Source organism: Marmota marmota, unplaced genomic scaffold (assembly GCF_001458135.2).
Source record: "Marmota marmota marmota unplaced genomic scaffold, marMar, whole genome shotgun sequence".
In the NCBI taxonomy this organism is placed as follows: Eukaryota; Metazoa; Chordata; class Mammalia; order Rodentia; family Sciuridae; genus Marmota; species Marmota marmota.
The window spans coordinates 24931609-24950163 of NW_025999932.1; positions in this window are offsets into that span (position 1 = coordinate 24931609).

Consider the following 18555-nt stretch of genomic DNA (forward strand, 5'->3'; position numbering starts at 1 on the left):
GCCCCCAGCGCTCCCTCTCCCTGGAGAGATTTGTTCTGTCCTTCTTAGCCTCCTTCCTCCATATAATCCTGGCAATCAGGCAGAAGGAGGCAACATGAGCCAGAGATGTGATCAGGAATGCCCTTCCTGCCCTTTCGACATGGTCTTGAACCAGATTGTAGACTTGGACCTTTTCCCCCTTAGGTTGAATGCTTTCCCAGACAGTTCCAGGGTCTCTTGTGCCAATATGCTTCAGGCAGGTCAGCTCCACATTCTCCAGGTCAGACTAGATAACCCGGCACAGTGTAAAGCTGAGGTCATTGCTGTGCCTGTTTCAAGAAGGTTATCTCTTCCTTGGCTAGGTTTCCTACGTAAGTTTCCTTCACTAGTTAGTCGTTAGCCATCCCGAATAGCTGTTACCCCACCACGGACGGTCCACCAGGTTGAGGGGGTAGAAGTTCCTTTTCTTTTGCCCTGCCTCAGGGTTATTTGTACAAATAGCACAAGAGGACACCGGCCACGTGCAAATGGCAGCCCAGGGGTCACCTCAGTCGTTATCCACATATTGCAGACAGAAAGTCCCCGTAGGGATCCGAGCGCCTTTGGGATCTTGAGTTGGAGCCAGAACTGAAGCCGGAGCTGGAACTGGAGTCAAAGCCACAGCCTGGGCCTTGGTTTGAACTTGGCCTTGGCCCCTGGATTGCAGAGTCTAAGACACTTGGCAATGAGGGCACAAGCACATGTCCTGAAAGTGGGGTGGGTGATGTGGACAAGCTGACTCAGACCTTTGGCGTCTGGGGCTCAAACTCGTGGGGCCTTACGGAGGCCTTGATGCCCTCGGAACATGCACACTTGGCCGTGGTGTTGGCAGCCTGCAATTCTTTCAGGCCCTTCTTTTTGTGTTTCTTGGCAAAACACATGTTCCATGTTCCTCAGCAACTCGGAGTCCATCCCCTTAATCGATGCACGTTTTTGTGATCAGTATTTCTTTCCTTTCTTTTTAAAAATTATTTTCCTTAGGAATATTTATTTATTTACTTATCTATTATTCTTGGTAAGAGGGATGGAACCCAGGGCCTCACATATGCTACTCAAGCGCTCTACCACTGAGCCGCATCCCCAGCTCATGATTGGGGTTTCTTGATGCCATGTCTGTGCCATTTTGGGGACTGATTGTATATGCTATGGACTTGGCCAGGTCTGCACCAGAACTCAGGGTTTCCAAAGAGCCTGGAACTAGAAGAGGAAGTCCCTGCATAGAATTGATTGACTATTATAAGGACAAGATATACAAATTTATCCTTCTGTTATATTCTTTCTCAGGGGACTTCGATTTGTCTATTCCTATGAAAGAAATCTCCAGTTTTTTTTTTTTTAAAAAAAAACCTTATAGATAAAACATCAATGTAAAAATGAAGGTAACTGTTTACTCACCAGTCGACTATGAGTAGAATTATAAATCTTGAAGAACAGAGACCTTCATCGACAGTGCAGGAACTCACGTGTGTCCACATTGCTGCCTTATCATCTGCTTCCTCCCATACATAGAACACACTGCCAATCAAAAGGAGCAATCTATGCACATAGATATTGGCAGATACCATGGGTAGCATTTCAACACCTTCTTGGACTCCTTCACCCATAAGAAGCATGTGGGCTCATGTCGTGGCCGGGTTCCCAGCTTCTCCCCAACCTACATCCTCTCTACCTGCCTTCTCACTTACGTCAACACAACCTCCTACCAGCAGCTCTTCCCTCCTGGTAGACCTCGGTCACTCCCACTTATTTCCAGGATTAATGTCCATCTGTGCTTCATGAATAATCACTAAGGGAACAACTCAAGAGCCACATCCCCCCTCCTCACAGCAAGCCAGCAGCTCCCTGTGACATTCTAAGAGAATAAAGGAATAAAATATGTAGTTTGGACATCTTGTTTTTCTCTTGCAGTTTTGACACCACTGTTTTTCTTGTGCTAAAACTACGTACTGATATGGTTTGGATGTGAGGTGTGCCCCCCACCAAAGGCTCCCATAAAGCAGAACTATTTAGAGGTACAATGATTGGATTGTGAGAACTGGAACCTAGTCAGTCCTTCCGATTTTGAATGGACTGACTGGATTGTAATTGTAGGCAGGTGGGGTGTGGCTGGAGGACAGGGGTCAGGGGGGGCATGCCCCAGAAGGGTCATTCTTCCCTAGATTCCTTCCCCACCCCCTTTCTTTGCTTCTTGGCAGCCACGAATGCAGCAGTACTCCTCCTCCACACCCTTCTGCCATGATGTGCTGCCTCATGGGCCCAGAGCAATGGAGTGGGCCATCTATGGACTGGGACCTCTGAAACCATGAGCCCCAAAGCAACTCTCCCTCCTGTAAGTTGTCCTTGTTAGGTACTTTGGTCACAGCAACAAAAAGCTGACTACAGTGCTCACAGACAAAAACAGAGATCTAAAACGAACACTAGTCAGATTAAACCAGTGATGATGGAGTGGAGAGAACCGGAAGACATGGGTTCTGACAGTACGTCTGCTCTGCCTTTTGGTTTTGCTATAGCAGAACATGCAACAATATGGAGATTGCTAGTTTTGCACATTTTCTTGCCTGACGTGCACATTTGACAATAAGGATTGATGAATTAGTTCTTGTGCCCACAGGTCAGGGAAGCTGGGCCTATCTGTGTTCATTGGGCTTTGTCAACTCTCCCAGAATCCTGGGGACTTTTCCTGTGCTTCCCCCCCACCCTCCACACCCAACAAAAGAATGTGCACATTCCTTTGGTTCTTTGCCCTTTCCTGAAAAATTCAACAAATGAGTGTTGAAGTAATAGATGAATAATAAATGAAGTAATAGAGGATAACTAATTAGATGTGCATTTTAAAACTGAGAATTTCCTAAAGAAATTCTTTAACAAAATAATGCCCACCATTCATGTCTACCTTCTAAATCCTTTATGAGAACTCTTCCACTTATGAAGAAATCCCGCAAAGCGAGAAGAATAATTTCCCCTCCTGTAGAAGAAAAAACTGATATTCTGCGCTTAAACAATTTTCCCAAAAAAGCCTTATCACATAGGGGAGGCATGCCAAAGCCCAGGGCCCTCAGGACAGTATGCTGCCAGAAGATAAATTTGTCTCTGTCCAAAAATCACACTCTCAGCAGAAAAAGATACCTGCAGAAATAATAGCAAAAACTCTCCAAAGTTGATGAAAAATATAATTCATAGACCCAAGAAGCTCAGCAAACAAGAAACAGGACAAATAAAAGGAGAAGCTCACCTACTCTACCACAGTCAGACTGCAAGAAATTTTGAAGGCAGTCAGAGGGGGAGAAAAGACACATCACAAACAAGGAAGAAAAAGTTCACAAGAACTTCTGAATTTTCATGACAAAAAATGGAGTCCAAACCACAATGGGATGACATTTTTTTATTTATTTAGTTTTTTGGGTGCTGGAGATTGAATTCAGGGACTCACACATGCTAAACACATGCTCTATCACTGAGCGTCCAGCCAAGAGATGACGTTTTTTTTTAAAGAAAAATGCAAAATAATGTCAAACTGTCAATACAAAATTCTGTATCAGGCAAAAGAAAAAATATATATATATATATAATATAAGTAATACATGTGTATATGTATATAATACGTGTGTGTGTGTGTGTGTATATATATATCTCCTGAGAGTGGAATAGAAATTTTCTAATAAATGAGAACTAAGAGAATTGGTTGCCAGTAGACTTGCCCTCTAAGAAAGCTAAAGGATATTCTTTGGGCCATAGGGAAATTTTAAGCGATAGCAACTTGGATCTACAAGAAGTAAAGAAAAACATTATATAACGTCCTATGTACCACACACATTTATGATATCTGAAAACAGAATGTAGAATGTTCAGGGTTTGGGAGAGAGTCTGCAGAAAAAAAAATGAAAATAAAAGTATTTTAAATGAACGAAATGATATCCCATGTCAGAAGACAAAGAGATTGTTTTCCTTTTTACATATGGTTTTAAAATAGATTTCCTCTGGGTAGTTGTAAGCCTTTTACTTCATGACTTGTATTAGATTTCTGCTGCTGTCACAAATATACGAGGTCAATTGACTTAACAAGAGGAAAGGTTTATTTGGGCTCACAGTTTCAGAGGTTTGAGTCCACGACCGGTTGGCTCCATTATTTTAGGACTGAGGTGGCATAGTATATCATGGTGGGGAATATATGGCGGAGGAGGCCTATTCACCACATAGTTGTCAGGAAGCAGAGAGAAACAGGAAGGAGCCAGGATTCCAATATCCCTTTCAAGGGTGTGCCCCCCTACCCCCTGCAGTGATTTAACATTCTCAAATTAGGCCCCTCCTCTTAAAGGTTCTGCCACCTCCCAATACACCACAGGTTGGTGATCAAGCCTTTAACACATAGGCCTTTGGGGGCATTTCAGATGCAAACTATAGCATGTCCTTTGCTGCACAAACTTTTAATTTTATTAATTAATGATAAGGGAAAATTTTTATGAGATGTCCTACATTTAATTACAAGGACCTAAGGATGGAAGGAACATCAATAGCAGAGGTTAATGAGCTAACAAGTCAAGGCTGAAAACAACAAGAGGTCTTTTAATGTACCTGAATGTGTATTAAAGTCCCATGATCCCCTGACCTTTGTCAGTCACTCATATCAAATAAGATTTTCCAACCTCTCTTATGTTCAATTGTTTATTTTATCTCAAATATATTCTAATGTGTGCAATAAAAGGAGGATATAGTTTACCAACACCTTTTGTTAAATAATCCATCCCTTTCTATGGATGGACTTGCAGTGAATACTTTATCATATATAAAGTTTATGTAATAAGGTAAACCTTATTCAGGCTCTTTCATGGATTCATTGTTAACTAAGTGTTATACCATTTTACTTTGAAGAGTTTGTGATGTATCTCCTTATCAAATAGGCAAATTCTTCCCTCTGCCCCTTTCACTTTCTTTCTTAAAGTTTTTAAATTAATTTTTTAATATATGACAGCAGAATACATTACAATTCATATTACACATATAGAGAGTACAATTTTTCGTATCTCTGGTTGTATACAAAGTATATTCACACCAATTTGTGTCTTCATACATATACTTTGGATAATGACGTCCATCATATACCACCATCATTTCTAACCCCATGCCCCCTCCCTTTCGGTCCCACCCCTCTGCCCTATCATCTATTCCTCCCATGCTTCCTCTCCCTACCTGATCATGAATCAGCCTTTTTATATCATAGAAACATTCAGCATTTGGTTTGGGGGGATTAGCTAACTTCACTTAACATTATCTTCTCCACTGTTGAGAGCCACAGCCGAAGGGGCCCCAGCAAACTTCCAGCTGCCAGCAACCAGCTGCCGGCTGATGATTGGCTCACAGCGGCCCCAGCAACATCTAGCTGATTGGCTCCTCTGCGGTGATGCTCATTGGGCTGTTTCCCTGCCCTTTCAGACCACGGAGCTGCTCATTGGGGGACTTTTTTGGCTCCGCCCATGTGACCCAGCCAATCGGCCTCAAGAGCAGGAGGATTGTGGGAGGTGGAGAGAAGCTTGTGTGGGAGAGAGAGGCTTGTGGAAAGCCGGTGGTGGCAGTTGAGGCTCTGAGGGTTTTTCCTGAGAGGCTGTTTTGTTTGGCGTGTGTGGTTCTAAAAATAAAGTTAGTTTCTTTTGACAAGTGGCTTCTGATTGTGCCCAGCCAGACTGCGGCACTCCACCTCCATCCATTTACCTGCAAATGCCATGATTTTATTCTTTTATTGCTGAGTAATATTCACTGTGTATATATACCACATTTTTTTATCCATTCATCTACTGAAGGCATATAGGTTGGTTCCTCTGTTTAAATATTGTGAATTGTGCTGCTATAAACCTTGATGTGGCTGTGTCCCTGTAGTGTGCTGTTTTTAAATCCAAGGAGAGGGATAGCTGGGTCAAATGGTGGTTCCATTCCCAGTTTTCCAAGGAATCTCCATACTGCTTTCCATATTGGCTGTACCAATTTGCAGTCCCACTAGCAATGTGTGAGTGTACCTTTTTCCCCACATCCTCACCAACACTTATTGTTGTTTGTCTTCATAATAGCTGCCATTCTGACTGGAGTGAGATGAGATCTTAGAGTGGTTTTGATTTTCATTTCTCTAATCGCTAGTGATGATGAACATTTTTTCATATATTTGTTGATTGATTGTATATCTTCTTCTGAGAAGTGTCTGTTCATGTCCTTGGACCATATATTGATTGGGTTATTTGGTTTTTTTCCCCACCCTTTGGTGTTTAGCTTCTTGAATTATTTGTATACCCTAGAGATTAGTGCTCTATCTGATGTGAAAGTGGTAAAAATTTGCTCCCAAGCTGTAGGCTCTCTATTCACGTCACAGATTGTTTCTTTTGCTGAGAAGAAACTTTTTAATTTGTATCCACCCCATTTATTGATTCTTGATTTTAATTCTATGCTATAGGAGTCTTATTAAGGAAGCTGGGGCCTAATCTGACATGATGAAGATTACAGCCTCTTTTTCTTCTATTAGACCCAGGGTCTCTGGTTTAATTCCTAGGTCCTTGATCCACTTTGAGTTGATTTTTGTGCATGGTGAGAGATAGGGGTTTAATTTCATTTTGTTGCATATGGATTTTCAGTTTTCCCAACACCATTTGTTAAAGAGGCTATCTTTTCTCCAATGTATGTTTTTGGCAACTTTGTCTAATATAAAATAATTGTAATTTTGTAGGTTAGTCTCTGTGTCCTCTGTTCTGTACCATTGGTCCACCAGTCCATTTTGGTGCCAATACCATGCTGTTTTTGTTACTATTGCTCTGTAGTATAGTTTAAGGTCTGGTATAGCGATGCCACCTGCTTCACCCTTCCTTTTAAGGATTGCTTTAGCTATTCTGGATCTCTTATTTTTTTCAGATGCATTTCATGTTTGCTTTTTCTATTTCTATGAGGAATGTCATTGGAATTTTGATTGGAATTGTTTTAAATCTCTATAGCACTTTTGGTAGTATGCTCATTTTGATAATATTAATTCTGCCTATCCAAGAGCAAGGTAGATCTTTCCATCTTCTAAGGTCTTCTTTGGCTTCTTTCTTTAGGGTTCTGTAGTTTTCATTATATAGATCTTTTACTTCTCTCATTAAGTTGATTCCCAAGGTTTTTTTTTTTTTTTTGAGGCTATTGTAAATGGGGTAGTTTTCCTCATTTCCCTTATTTCCCTTTCAGAGGATTTGTCACTGATAAACAGAAATGCCTTTGATTTATGGGTATTGATTTTATATTCTGCAACTTTGCTGAATTTATTTACTAGTTCTAGAAGTTTTCTGGTGGAATTTTTTGGGTCTTCTAGGTATAGAATCATATCATCAGCAAACAACGCTAATTTAAGTTCTTCTTTTCCTATGAGTATCCCTCTAATTTCTTTTGTCTAATTGCTCTGGCCAGTGTTTCAAGAACTATGTTATATATAAGTGGTAAAAGAGGGCATTCCTGTCTTGTTCCAGTTTTAGAGGGAATGCCTTCAATTTTTCTCCATTTAGAATGATGTTCTGCCCATTTCAGTTTTTTAATTTTTTTTTCTGTAGTAGTAGGAATTGAACTCAGGGTGCTTTACCACTGAACTACATCCCCTGTCTTTTTTAAAATTTTTTATTTGAGACAGGGTCTTATTAAATTGCTGAGACTGGCCTCACACTTGTGATTCTCCTTCTTCAGCCTCCCAAATAGTGAGGATACAGGCTGGTTCCACGCTGCCCTGTCAAATTCTTAATCTTCATACTGATTTCTTCTCAGAATCCTTTTACCACATTCTTTTCTGCCACACGTAGAACTCTGGAATGTTGAGTGGAATTTCTTTAAAGCTATACATTAATTTGAACAGAATTTATATCTTTGTTATTATCCCTTTCCCCACAAGGAATGTGAAATATCCTTCAACTTAATTAGATTCAGGCAGGTCTGAGAGCCTGAGGAAACTGGTAAATCCAGTGAGAGTCACTCCTTCCTGCGTTTAGCTAGGATCCCAAGTGCAGCATTCCATGTTAGGGTAAAAAAATAAAATAAGATAAAATAAAATGAAATGAAATACAAAACAAAACCAACACTCAGATGGAAATCAGAAAACATGCCTGGCTTGAACTGGCTCTTCCCTGGAGGGGCAAAAAATCGTCTCTTAGGAATTCTAGTCTCAGTCTAGCCTCCACAGAAATTTTGGTACAAGTTCATACTATTAGTAATCTGCACAAACTCAAGTCAGAATTAAATTTAAACTACTTCCAGATTGGTAGTGCTTTTCACATGCAAACCCAAATCCTGTCTAGGGAACTGAAAACTTCAAAAACTGAGGTCTTGAAAAATTCCCATGTACCGGGTGCTGTTTGTCATCCCAAAGACTCAGACAGCTGAGGCGAGAGGACCACAAGTTCAAGGCTAGCCTCAGCAACTTAGCAAGATCCCAAGCTATTTAGTGAGACTTTTTCTCAAAATAAAAAATAAGAAGGCCTGGGGATATAGCTAAGTGGTGGAGTGCCCTGGGTTTAATCTCCAGTACCAAAAAGAAATAAACAAATAAATAAAACGAAGAAAAAGAAAAATTCCCATGAATCAACAAAAACGAGCAACTCTTAATTAAAAAAAAAAAAATCAACTAGCCACAGAAGAAAAACCCACCATCACTAACAAGAGATAATTTGCAGAAAAGTATGTGCAAAAACTTCAAATAGAGGGCCATCCAGGGTATCAAACCACTTTATATTGTTACATAAACAAGATAGAAGCTTAAAAAAAATGGAATGAAAAATGTAATTCAATTGAACTTGCTCATTAAGATGGCTATTATAAAAATAGAAAGAAACAAATGTTAATGAGAATGTAGAGAAATTGGAATCCTTGTGCATTGTTGGTGGGATGATCCTCTTTGGTTCAGGAAATACAAGGACAATGGTGTGTGATAAAAATCTGTCAAGGTGTATTGACAGATTTCAGTGTCTCTTCCTGTGATACTACATTATTAATGGAAACTTGGGGAAGGAACCAGAGGTAACTGCTCTCTTCCTGGGTAGTGCTGACTTCAAGTAGACAAGACATCAGAAGAATATCTCTTCTATATTTGCTGCTAGGTTCCCATAACTTAAAATAATCAGCATCCCAGGGTGCCATATTTTGAGGCCCCTTGGACATCTTCATATGCTGCAACACAGATGGACCCTAAAGACATTATGGTAAGAGAAATAAGCCAGACACAAAGAGATAAATATTAAATAACCCACTTACATGAGGTGCGTAGCGCAATTAAATTCATAGAGACAGACTGTAAATAAATGGTGGTTGCCAGGGGATAGACGGGGGAAGCAGGTGTGGGGTAAAAGGAGAATTTTTCCTTTCACTCCTGAAGGTACTCTGGGATGCACTGACAACAGACAGATTAACAGGAGAAAAAGGTATAGAAATGTATTCAGTGTGCACAGGGGGAGGGGGAACCACAGGAATGGGTTTATCCACTAATCCAGTGAGATTGACTGAGAGACTCACAGATCTACCTTTTATGTGGAGCAGATTGTGGTGGGGGAATGTAGGTAACTCCTTTTGAGAGGTAGTAAAGGGGATTTTCAGGGAGAATGAATGAGGCAAGAGGTCAGATAATAGTTGGTAAATTATTCTCCTTGAAAGAACAAATAGACCATGCTCCCCCCACCCCATGGTAAACAATAGTTGGTGACAAAGTCCATCCAGGTGTGGTGACATTTCCTAGTCTTCCTACCTGTGATATGAATTTAGTTGATGAAACTTCGGGGAAGGGATGCAGGGCAATCCTTTTCTTCTTTGTCAGGTCTGGTCTTTAGCTGGATAAAGGGATATCAGAAGAAAGCCCCTCCCAGCTTCTGCTGGTACCTAAGGGCCTTCAATTTAAAACAATTAGCACATCTGGGCACCAGATTTAGGGCTGAGATTCCTTAGGGCTCTTCAGGGAGAAAGAAAAGTTATTGCTTAATGGGTGTGAAGTTTCAGTTTGGAAAGTTCAAAAAGTTCTGGAAATAGTTGGGTTGATGGTTGTTCTTCAATGTGAATGCATCCAATTCCTTTGAACCTCACACTTAAAAATGATAAAGGCATCTGAAATCCCAGCAACTCGGGAAGCTGAGGTAGGAGGATCGAGAGTTCAAACTCAGCCTTAGCAACAGCAAGGCTCTAAGCAACTTAGTGAGACCCTGCCTCTAAATAAAATGCAAAATAGGGCTAGAGATGCCCCTGAGCTCAATCCCCAGTATTCCTCTCCCCACAAAAAAAGAGAGAAAGATAGTGTACTTTATGCTATATGTATTTTACCACGACTTATAATCAATTAATTCATTTAAAGAAAATTCAACGGAGACTTCCAGCAATGGCAAACTAGGTGACTTAGACTGCTCATTCTTCCGCTGGGCTGCAAGGTAGATGAAATACAAAGCATCTGCCTGATCACATGCAAGATGGAGGGAGGGCCTGAGAAGTTACCAGGCCTCCATGTGGGAAAAGGGGGATCTGGGGAGGGGAACCTGCTTTTTCTCTTGAATTGGAGGTTGTGTTTTGCTTGGAGGCATTTTCCAAATCTAGAGAGACTCACTGAGAGATTGAGAAAGTTCTTGAACACCATCAGAGGGGGAAGGAATAGGGACTGGGGCCCAGAGGCTAGCAAGGTGAACGGGAACATTGGAGAACATCTCTTGCTTTGAATTGCCCCCTCAAGGGCCGAATCCTAGCAATGGGTAAGCTCTGCCATGCGACCAGCACGCTAGCTTCATACTAGAGGTTCTAAGCATAGAAGTTAACTAGTGAGATCAAAATAAACACACATAAACTCAGTTTACCTTTCTCTTTGACCAGGTCTGAGACGGCCCTCCCTCTGGCTCCTGCCTCAAGCCACCCAGTGGGGTAGCGAGGTTTACACAAGAGACTAGCAGGAGAGAGAGGCAGGGCACCCCAGAGAGTGGCCTTTTATTGGGGAACAAGAAATTCAATGAAGGTCGAGGGTCAGTGATTGGTCTCAGGGTCAATGGTCAGTCACGCCCCCACACGGATGGGCGTGGGGATTAGTTCTGACACAGCTTGGCCAGAACGCCTCACACCCAGCCAGGGAGGTGCCCAATCACATGCAAGAATGGCTTCCCACAGTAAGCTATAGGTAGGGAGACCCTTTCAAAGCCCACAGCTCATCTTCAAATCAAATCAATTTCTGAAATTACATTAAAGTGATTCCAGATTGCAACTGCTCCCCAGCAAGTAGCAAACATCAAATCATTCACAAAATGGTTTATAAACACAACCCTAGCACTCAGTAAAAATGTCCTAGACTATAAAGAGTGAAAACAGCATAATAGATAATCATCAGCAATAACATCAGCAGAAACGACAGACCACCAACATCAAGTATTGGTGATACCAAATACCAACTTTTAAATAGTCAAATTTACTACATACAAAAAAATGAAGAAAAGATGAAGATTCTTAGCAGAGGATTATAAATTATGTAAATGAACAAAATGGAAGTCCTAGAACTGAAAAATATAATGTCTGTATTGCAAAGGTCCATGAGTAAATTTGACAAAAATTAGGATAGACAGCAAAAGAGAGAATTAGTGTCTCAAGAGAGAACCCAGAATAAATTATGCACATATGCACATCTAGAATGATGCCCATAGAGCAGAAATGATGGAAATTTAGGAGTGTGAGAAAAAGAGGATATAATGAGGGTATTGATTTTTCTCAAGAGTTTTGATTTGCATTTTCCTGATGATTAATGATGTCAAGCACCTTATCATGGGCCTATCAGCCATTCTGATATTAATTTTGAACAAATGTCTATTCAGATCCTTGTCTATTTTTAAATCAGATGTTTTTCTTTTTATTATTGAGTTGTAAGTGTTCTTTATGTATTGTGGCTACAATTCAATACATGATTTGCATGTATCTTTTCCAATTACACAGGTTTTCTTTTCACTTTCTTGATAGTGTCCCTGAAGCACCAAGGTTTTTAATTTTGATGAAGTCCAATTTATCTGATTTTGTTATTGTTGTTGTTGTCTGTGATTTGCATAATGCAAAGTCATAAAAACTCACTTTGAATTTTTTATAGGAGTTTTATAATTTTAACTTTTATGTTTAGATGTATTATCCATTTTCAATTATTTTTTATGTATAATGTAAGAAAAAGCTCTAACTTAATTCTTTAACAGGTGAGCATCCTGTTTCCTCAGTGTTATTTGAAAGAGCTTGCCATGCAAGTAAAAAAAATCTAAAGAGTGACATTTTAAAAGTAAAGATTATACATGTAAGGGTTTATTTCTAAGATTTAAATTCTCAGAAATAAATGGATCAAAATATGAGTTTATGTTTCTATCCATATGCCCACACTACACTATCTAGATTGTTGTAGTTTTGTTGTTGAGTTTTGAAAACTGGGAATTGAGGGCTTTGACTATGCTCTTTATTATGTTTTTATTTTTTTAAATTTTTTTTAGTTGTCGATGGACCTTTATTTTATTTCTTTAAATGTGGTGCTGAGGATCAAATCTAGTGCCTTACACATTCTATGCAAGTGCTCTGCCACTGAGCCACAACCCCAGCCTGACTTTGTTCTTTTAGAATCTAGGGCCTTATGCATGCTAAGCACATACCTCTTTAATTTCTTTAAACTATTTTGTACTTTTCCATATATATACATGGAGCTTATTTTGCTCAGTTTATTCCTAAGTGTTTGATGCTATGTTAAATGAAAAAGTTTTCCTAATTTTATTTTTGGATTTTTCACTGATAGTGCATAGAAATGAAATTTGCTTATTGATTGATTTTGCAGTGCTGGGGAATTAACCCAAGGCCTTGCCCTTGCTAAATGTGTGTTTATCACTAAGCTACATTCTCAGCCCAACTTATTAATTTTTACATGTTAACCCAACTTGTAAATTCTACTTTGTCATGCTTTATAATCTTTTTATTTGTTGTTGTTCCATTTATTTATTTGGTATATTCAGTTTGTTATTATTTTGTTGAGGGTTTTTACATTTATATTCACAAAAGATATTGGCTCTAGGTTGTTTTCTTGTTGTTTCTGTGTCTAGTGTGGTATTAGAGTAATATACTGTCTCATAGAACAAGCTGGGAACTGTTCTCTCCTCTTACATTTTGGAAGAGGTTCTAAAGGGTTGATGTTCATTTTTATTTAAATATTTTATAGAACTTGCCTGAGGAATTATCTTGCTATGGAGTTTTCTTTTTTGAAGGTTTTGGTCACTGATTCAATCACTTTGTTATAGGCTTATTCAGATTTTCTATTTCTTCTTGAGTCAGTTTTGGTAGTTTGTGCATTACTAGGAATCCATTGATTATCTGAGTTATCATATTTGTTGGCACACAATTTTAAGTATTCATTTTACTATCCTTCTCATTTTTGTGGAATTAGCAATGTCCCTAATTTCATTTCTGATTTTAGAAACTTGAATCTTCTTTCTTTTTGGTTGCTCAGTATAGCTATAGTTCTGTCAATTTTGTTGATCTTGTAAAATAACTAACTTTTGGTTTTGTGGATTTTCTCTATGTATTTATAACTTGTCTTTGCTGTAACATGTATTTTATTTTTTTTTTCATTGCATTTAACTCACTCTCTTCTTGTGTCTTAAGGGAGAAGGATGAATTATTGATTTGAAATCTTTTTAATGTAGATTTTAATACTATAAACTCATCTCTGAGAAACTTTTATTTTTCATTCCATAAGTTTTGGAATGTTGTGTTTCACTGATTTCCAAGTATATTCTAATTTCTATTGTGATTTCTCCCTCAACCCATTGATTATTTAGGAGTATATTGCTTAGTGTCTATGTATTTGTGAATTCCCCAAATGTCCTTTTGTTATTGATTTATAATTTGATTCCATGATAGTAAGAGAACATTGTTTGAAATTTGATTATTTGCATCTTATTGAGACTTATTTTATAATTTAACACATAGTTCCTCTTGGCATACGTGCCATTGCCACTTGAGAAGACGTGTGTTCTGTTGTCGTGGTGTGGAGTGTTACCCTAATGTTATGTCCAGTTGGTTTATGGTATTGTTGAGGCCTTCTGTATCCTTCCTGATCTTCAGTCTAGTTGTCTTGTCCATTATTGACAGTGATTTATTTTAATCTCCAATTATTATTGTAAATTGTTTGTTTATTTATTCATTTCTTCAGGCTTTAACTTCACATGTGTGGGGACTTTGTGATTAGAAGCTGTTTTACTCCATTTGTGCTGCTATAACAAGGTATCACAGAGCGAGTAATTCATAAATGATAGACACTTATCTCTAACAGTTTCAGAGGCTGACAAGTCCAAGGTCAAGGTGCTGGAAGGCTGCACGCCTCAGGAGCCTGTTTTCTGTTTGTAAAGTAGTGCTTTTTTGTTGCACCCTCTGCAGAAGATGGGTGCTGTATCCTCGCATGATGGAAGGCAGAGGAGAAAGAGGACAGTCTTTTTAACCCCAAGTCTTTCATAGGGGTGCTAATCCTGTCCATCAGAGTGAAGCTAGGCTGGGGATGTGGCTCAAGGGGTAATGTACTTGCCTGGCATGTGCGGGGCACTGGGTTCGATCCTCAGCACCATATAAAAATAAAATACAGATGTTGTGTCCACCAAAAACTGAAAAATAAATATTAAAAAATTCTCTGTCTCTCTCTCTCTCTCTCTTTTTTTTTTTTAAAGAGTGAGGCCTTCATGACTTAATCACCTTCAAAAGATACCTCTCTTAATATTGCTGCATTGTGGATTGAATTTTAATATGAATTTTGGAGGGGACACCATCATTTAAGATATAATAATATGTTTTAATTATTATGTCTTCTTGATGTGCTGATCCTTTTATCATCATAAAATGTTCTCCTCTCCACTAACCATTCTCGCCTTTCAGTCTGTTTTGTCTGATATTAATATAGCCATTCCACTTGCATGTTATATCTTCTTTCATACTTTTGCCTTTAATCTATTGTACCTTTAATTCTACTCTCTGTTTCTTGTAGACAGCATATACTTGGATCGTGTTTTTATTTATTTATTTATTTATTTTTATTTATTGTTTTTATAAAACTAGTTTATTGAGATATTTCTTTTTTAATTGACTTTATTTTTTAAATACACGACAGCAGAATGCAGTACAATTCTTGTTACACATATAGAGCACAATTTTTCACATCCTTGAATATATAAAGTATGTTCATGCCAATTCATGTCTTCTTACATGTACTTTGTTTTTTTGTTTTTGTTATTGGTTATTTTTGGATTACAATTCTTATTACACATATATACCACAATTTTTCATATCTTTGTTTGTATATAAAGTATGTTGACAATTCGTGTCTCCATACATGTACTTTGGATAATAATGTCCATCACTTTCCACCATCCTTGCTAATTCTCTGACCCCTCCCTTTCCCTCCCACCTCTCTGCCCTATCTAGAATTCATCTATTCCTCCCATGCACCCCCTCCCTACCCAACTATGAGTCAGCCTCCTTATATCAGAGAAAACATTCAGCATTTGTTTTTTTTTTTTTTTTGGATTGGCTAACTTCACTTAGCATTATCTTCTCCAATGCCATCCATTTACCTGCAAATGCCATGATTTTATTCTCTTTTATTGCTGAGTAATATTCCATTGTGTATATATGACACTTATCCATTTATCCACTGAAGGGCATCTAGGTTGGCTCCATAGTTTAGCTATTGTGAATTGTGCTGCTATAAGCCTTGATGTGGCTGTGTCCCTGTAGTATGCTGTTTTTAAGTCCTTTGCGTATAGTTTGAGGAGTCGTGTTTGTTTTTAAATCCATCCTTCCAGTTTCTACCTTTTGATTACTGTTTAGTCCATTTACATTTAATGTAATTAGTAGTTAGAGTTTTTTAATTTTTAAAATGTATTTTCTTTTTAAAAATATATATGTTCTTTTTGTTCCTCTATTTCTCCATCAGCACCTTCTTTGGTGTTAAAAGAATACTTTCTAATACACTATCTTAATTAGCTTGTTGCTTCTTTTACCACATATTTTTGAGATATTTTCGTAGTGCCTTAGAGATTATAATAAAACCTTAGCTTAGAACAGAATAATTTGAATTAAAATCCACTTAATTTCAATAGTCTACACAAACTTTGTTTCATTATACTCTATTCCCTCCTTTTGATACTTCTATTATTATACAAATTATATCTTCATGCATTAGAAGCCCAACCCTATAGCTTTATATATATATTGGTTTGTGCAATTATCTTTAATTCAGATCGTGGGAAGGAACAAAAAATGTATTTAGACTGTCTTTATTTTACACATATAGTGACCTTCTTTGGTGCTGTTTATTTGTCCATTTGGATTTTAGTTATTGTCCCATCATTTCAGCCTGGAGGACTCACTGGGCATTTCTTACAGTTCAGATCCACTAGTGAGAATTCTCTCATTTTTTGGCTTATTTTATCCATTTTTGAAGAGCAGATTTGATGGATATAACATTATTAATTGATAGCAATTTTAAAAGTATGTTCCCCTCTCCTGCCTCTCTTTTTTGAGAAGACAGTCTGACAATGTTTCCCAGGCTGGACTTGAACCCTGGCATCACGTGATCCTCCTGCCTCAGCTTCCCAAGTGGCAGGGATTACAGGTGTGCACCACTGTGCCCAGCTTTAGCCCAATTTTAAATGTATCTTGATTTGATCTGAGAAAGCATTTTTACTTCTAGAAATGTGTGCTGCTGAATAGTTACACATGTCCCTAAGTGAAACTTCATGAAGCAGTTTATTGCAGGACTGTGAATCTCTATCTGTAGTACGTGTGTGTGTGTGTGTGTGTAAAGAGAGGAAGAGGGAGGAAGGAGTGTTAAAAAGAGAGAAAGAGTGCAATAAATGTCCAAAGGGCTTATGCAGTTATTTGGATGATGATTTTTTGTTTTTACTTTTTTATGTGTGGCACTGGGAATTAAACCCAGAGATGCTCCACCACTGAGCTGTAACCCCAGCCCTTTTGTTTCGTTTTTTTTCGGTTTGGTTTTAGAGATAGGGTCTCACTAAGTTATCAAGGCTGTTCTAGAACTTACCATCCTCCTGTCTCAGTTTCCAGAGCTGCTGGGATTCCAGGCCTGCACCACCGAGTCTGGCTGCTTTTTGTTTTATAGCATGTATTATGTAATGTTTGCACTTTTCAAATGACTTTAAAAACAACAAAAGAGAAGAAAGCAAGCTGCAAAACTGCAGAACAAGGTCCCATTTGAGTACAAAGACCCTACAGAAATAGATACATGTTTGCTATTTAAGTGTCTGATTTTTTTAAAAAAATGCATGCTGGATTGCCACAGCTGCTGCCCCTTGAGAGTAATGAAACTGTAGGACAGGGAAGGGGGAAGTTTTTTTTAGAAGCTAGTGTTTATTTTCCCTAACCTTATTTCCATTTTGCTTATTAATAAGTGTCAGCAGAACAGCTCAAGACTGCTGGGTGGTGGTTCCTACCCACTCAGTGGCCTGGGCAGGGAGAGCTGCAGACCAGTGGTGAATGGCTGGCTGGGCACTCCAGGCTTCAGTGGGGAGCTGCTGGATAGGCACAGAGGACACCTGCACACCTTCAGACCAGTCTGCAACCTCAGGCTGAGTAGCAGTGAACTCAGGAGCTGGATCCCTGCTACTTGGGAAGCTGAGGCAGGAGGATCACATGATGCCAGGGTTCAAGTCCAGCCTGGGCAACATTGTCAGACTGTCTTCTCAAAAAAGAGAGGCTATCAATTAATAATGTTATATCCATCAAATCTGCTCTTCAAAAAGTAGATAAAATAAGCCAAAAAAAGAGAGAATTCATCACTAGCAGATCTGAACTGTAAGAAATGCTCAGTGAGTCCTTCAGGCTGAAATGATGGCACAATAACTATGATGGGCCTTTTTACTTATCTGCTTAGATTCTGTTGATGCTGTTACAAGATTGCATTACACTTTTGCAATTTAAACAACAAACAAATGAATAGACAAATGCCAAAAACATTTTTTTTTAAGTCAGAGAGAAAGGTAGAGAGGCAGAAATTTTTAAATTCAGATGAAAGAAAAGGAGGTGTTTTCCGGGTTGGGGCAGTCAAGTAGCTGGAGGAGGGACTGTGAAGGACCAGAGAACAGGGGAATCCATGCTGATGCGCCCATGTCCTGGGAGGGAGGAGGTGGAGGGGAGACACCAGGGAAGACAGAGGCAGAGGAAGTGGATTCTGAGACTGGCTGTCTGAAAGGTGGGCAAGAAGCACTGCGGAGACCAGGGAAACTACATTGAGTGACTGCCATAGGATATAGAAAGTGTTCTCATTTCTAGACAAGTCCTCCGAAACTCGGTCAGTGACGATTTTTCTGTGAAAACCAAAATATTTTTCTTCAGTTAGCAACTTTGTTGTTTAAGGCCTGACCACAGGCCACCTAGGCCTAAGCTAATGCGATTCATAAGGATTGACGCTTCAGGACAGCTGGGTGTTTTTATGATTTTGTATCTCTGCAAAAGGACCCGGGACTTAACCCTTGCCATAGAAGGGAGTGAATAAACTCAGAGAAG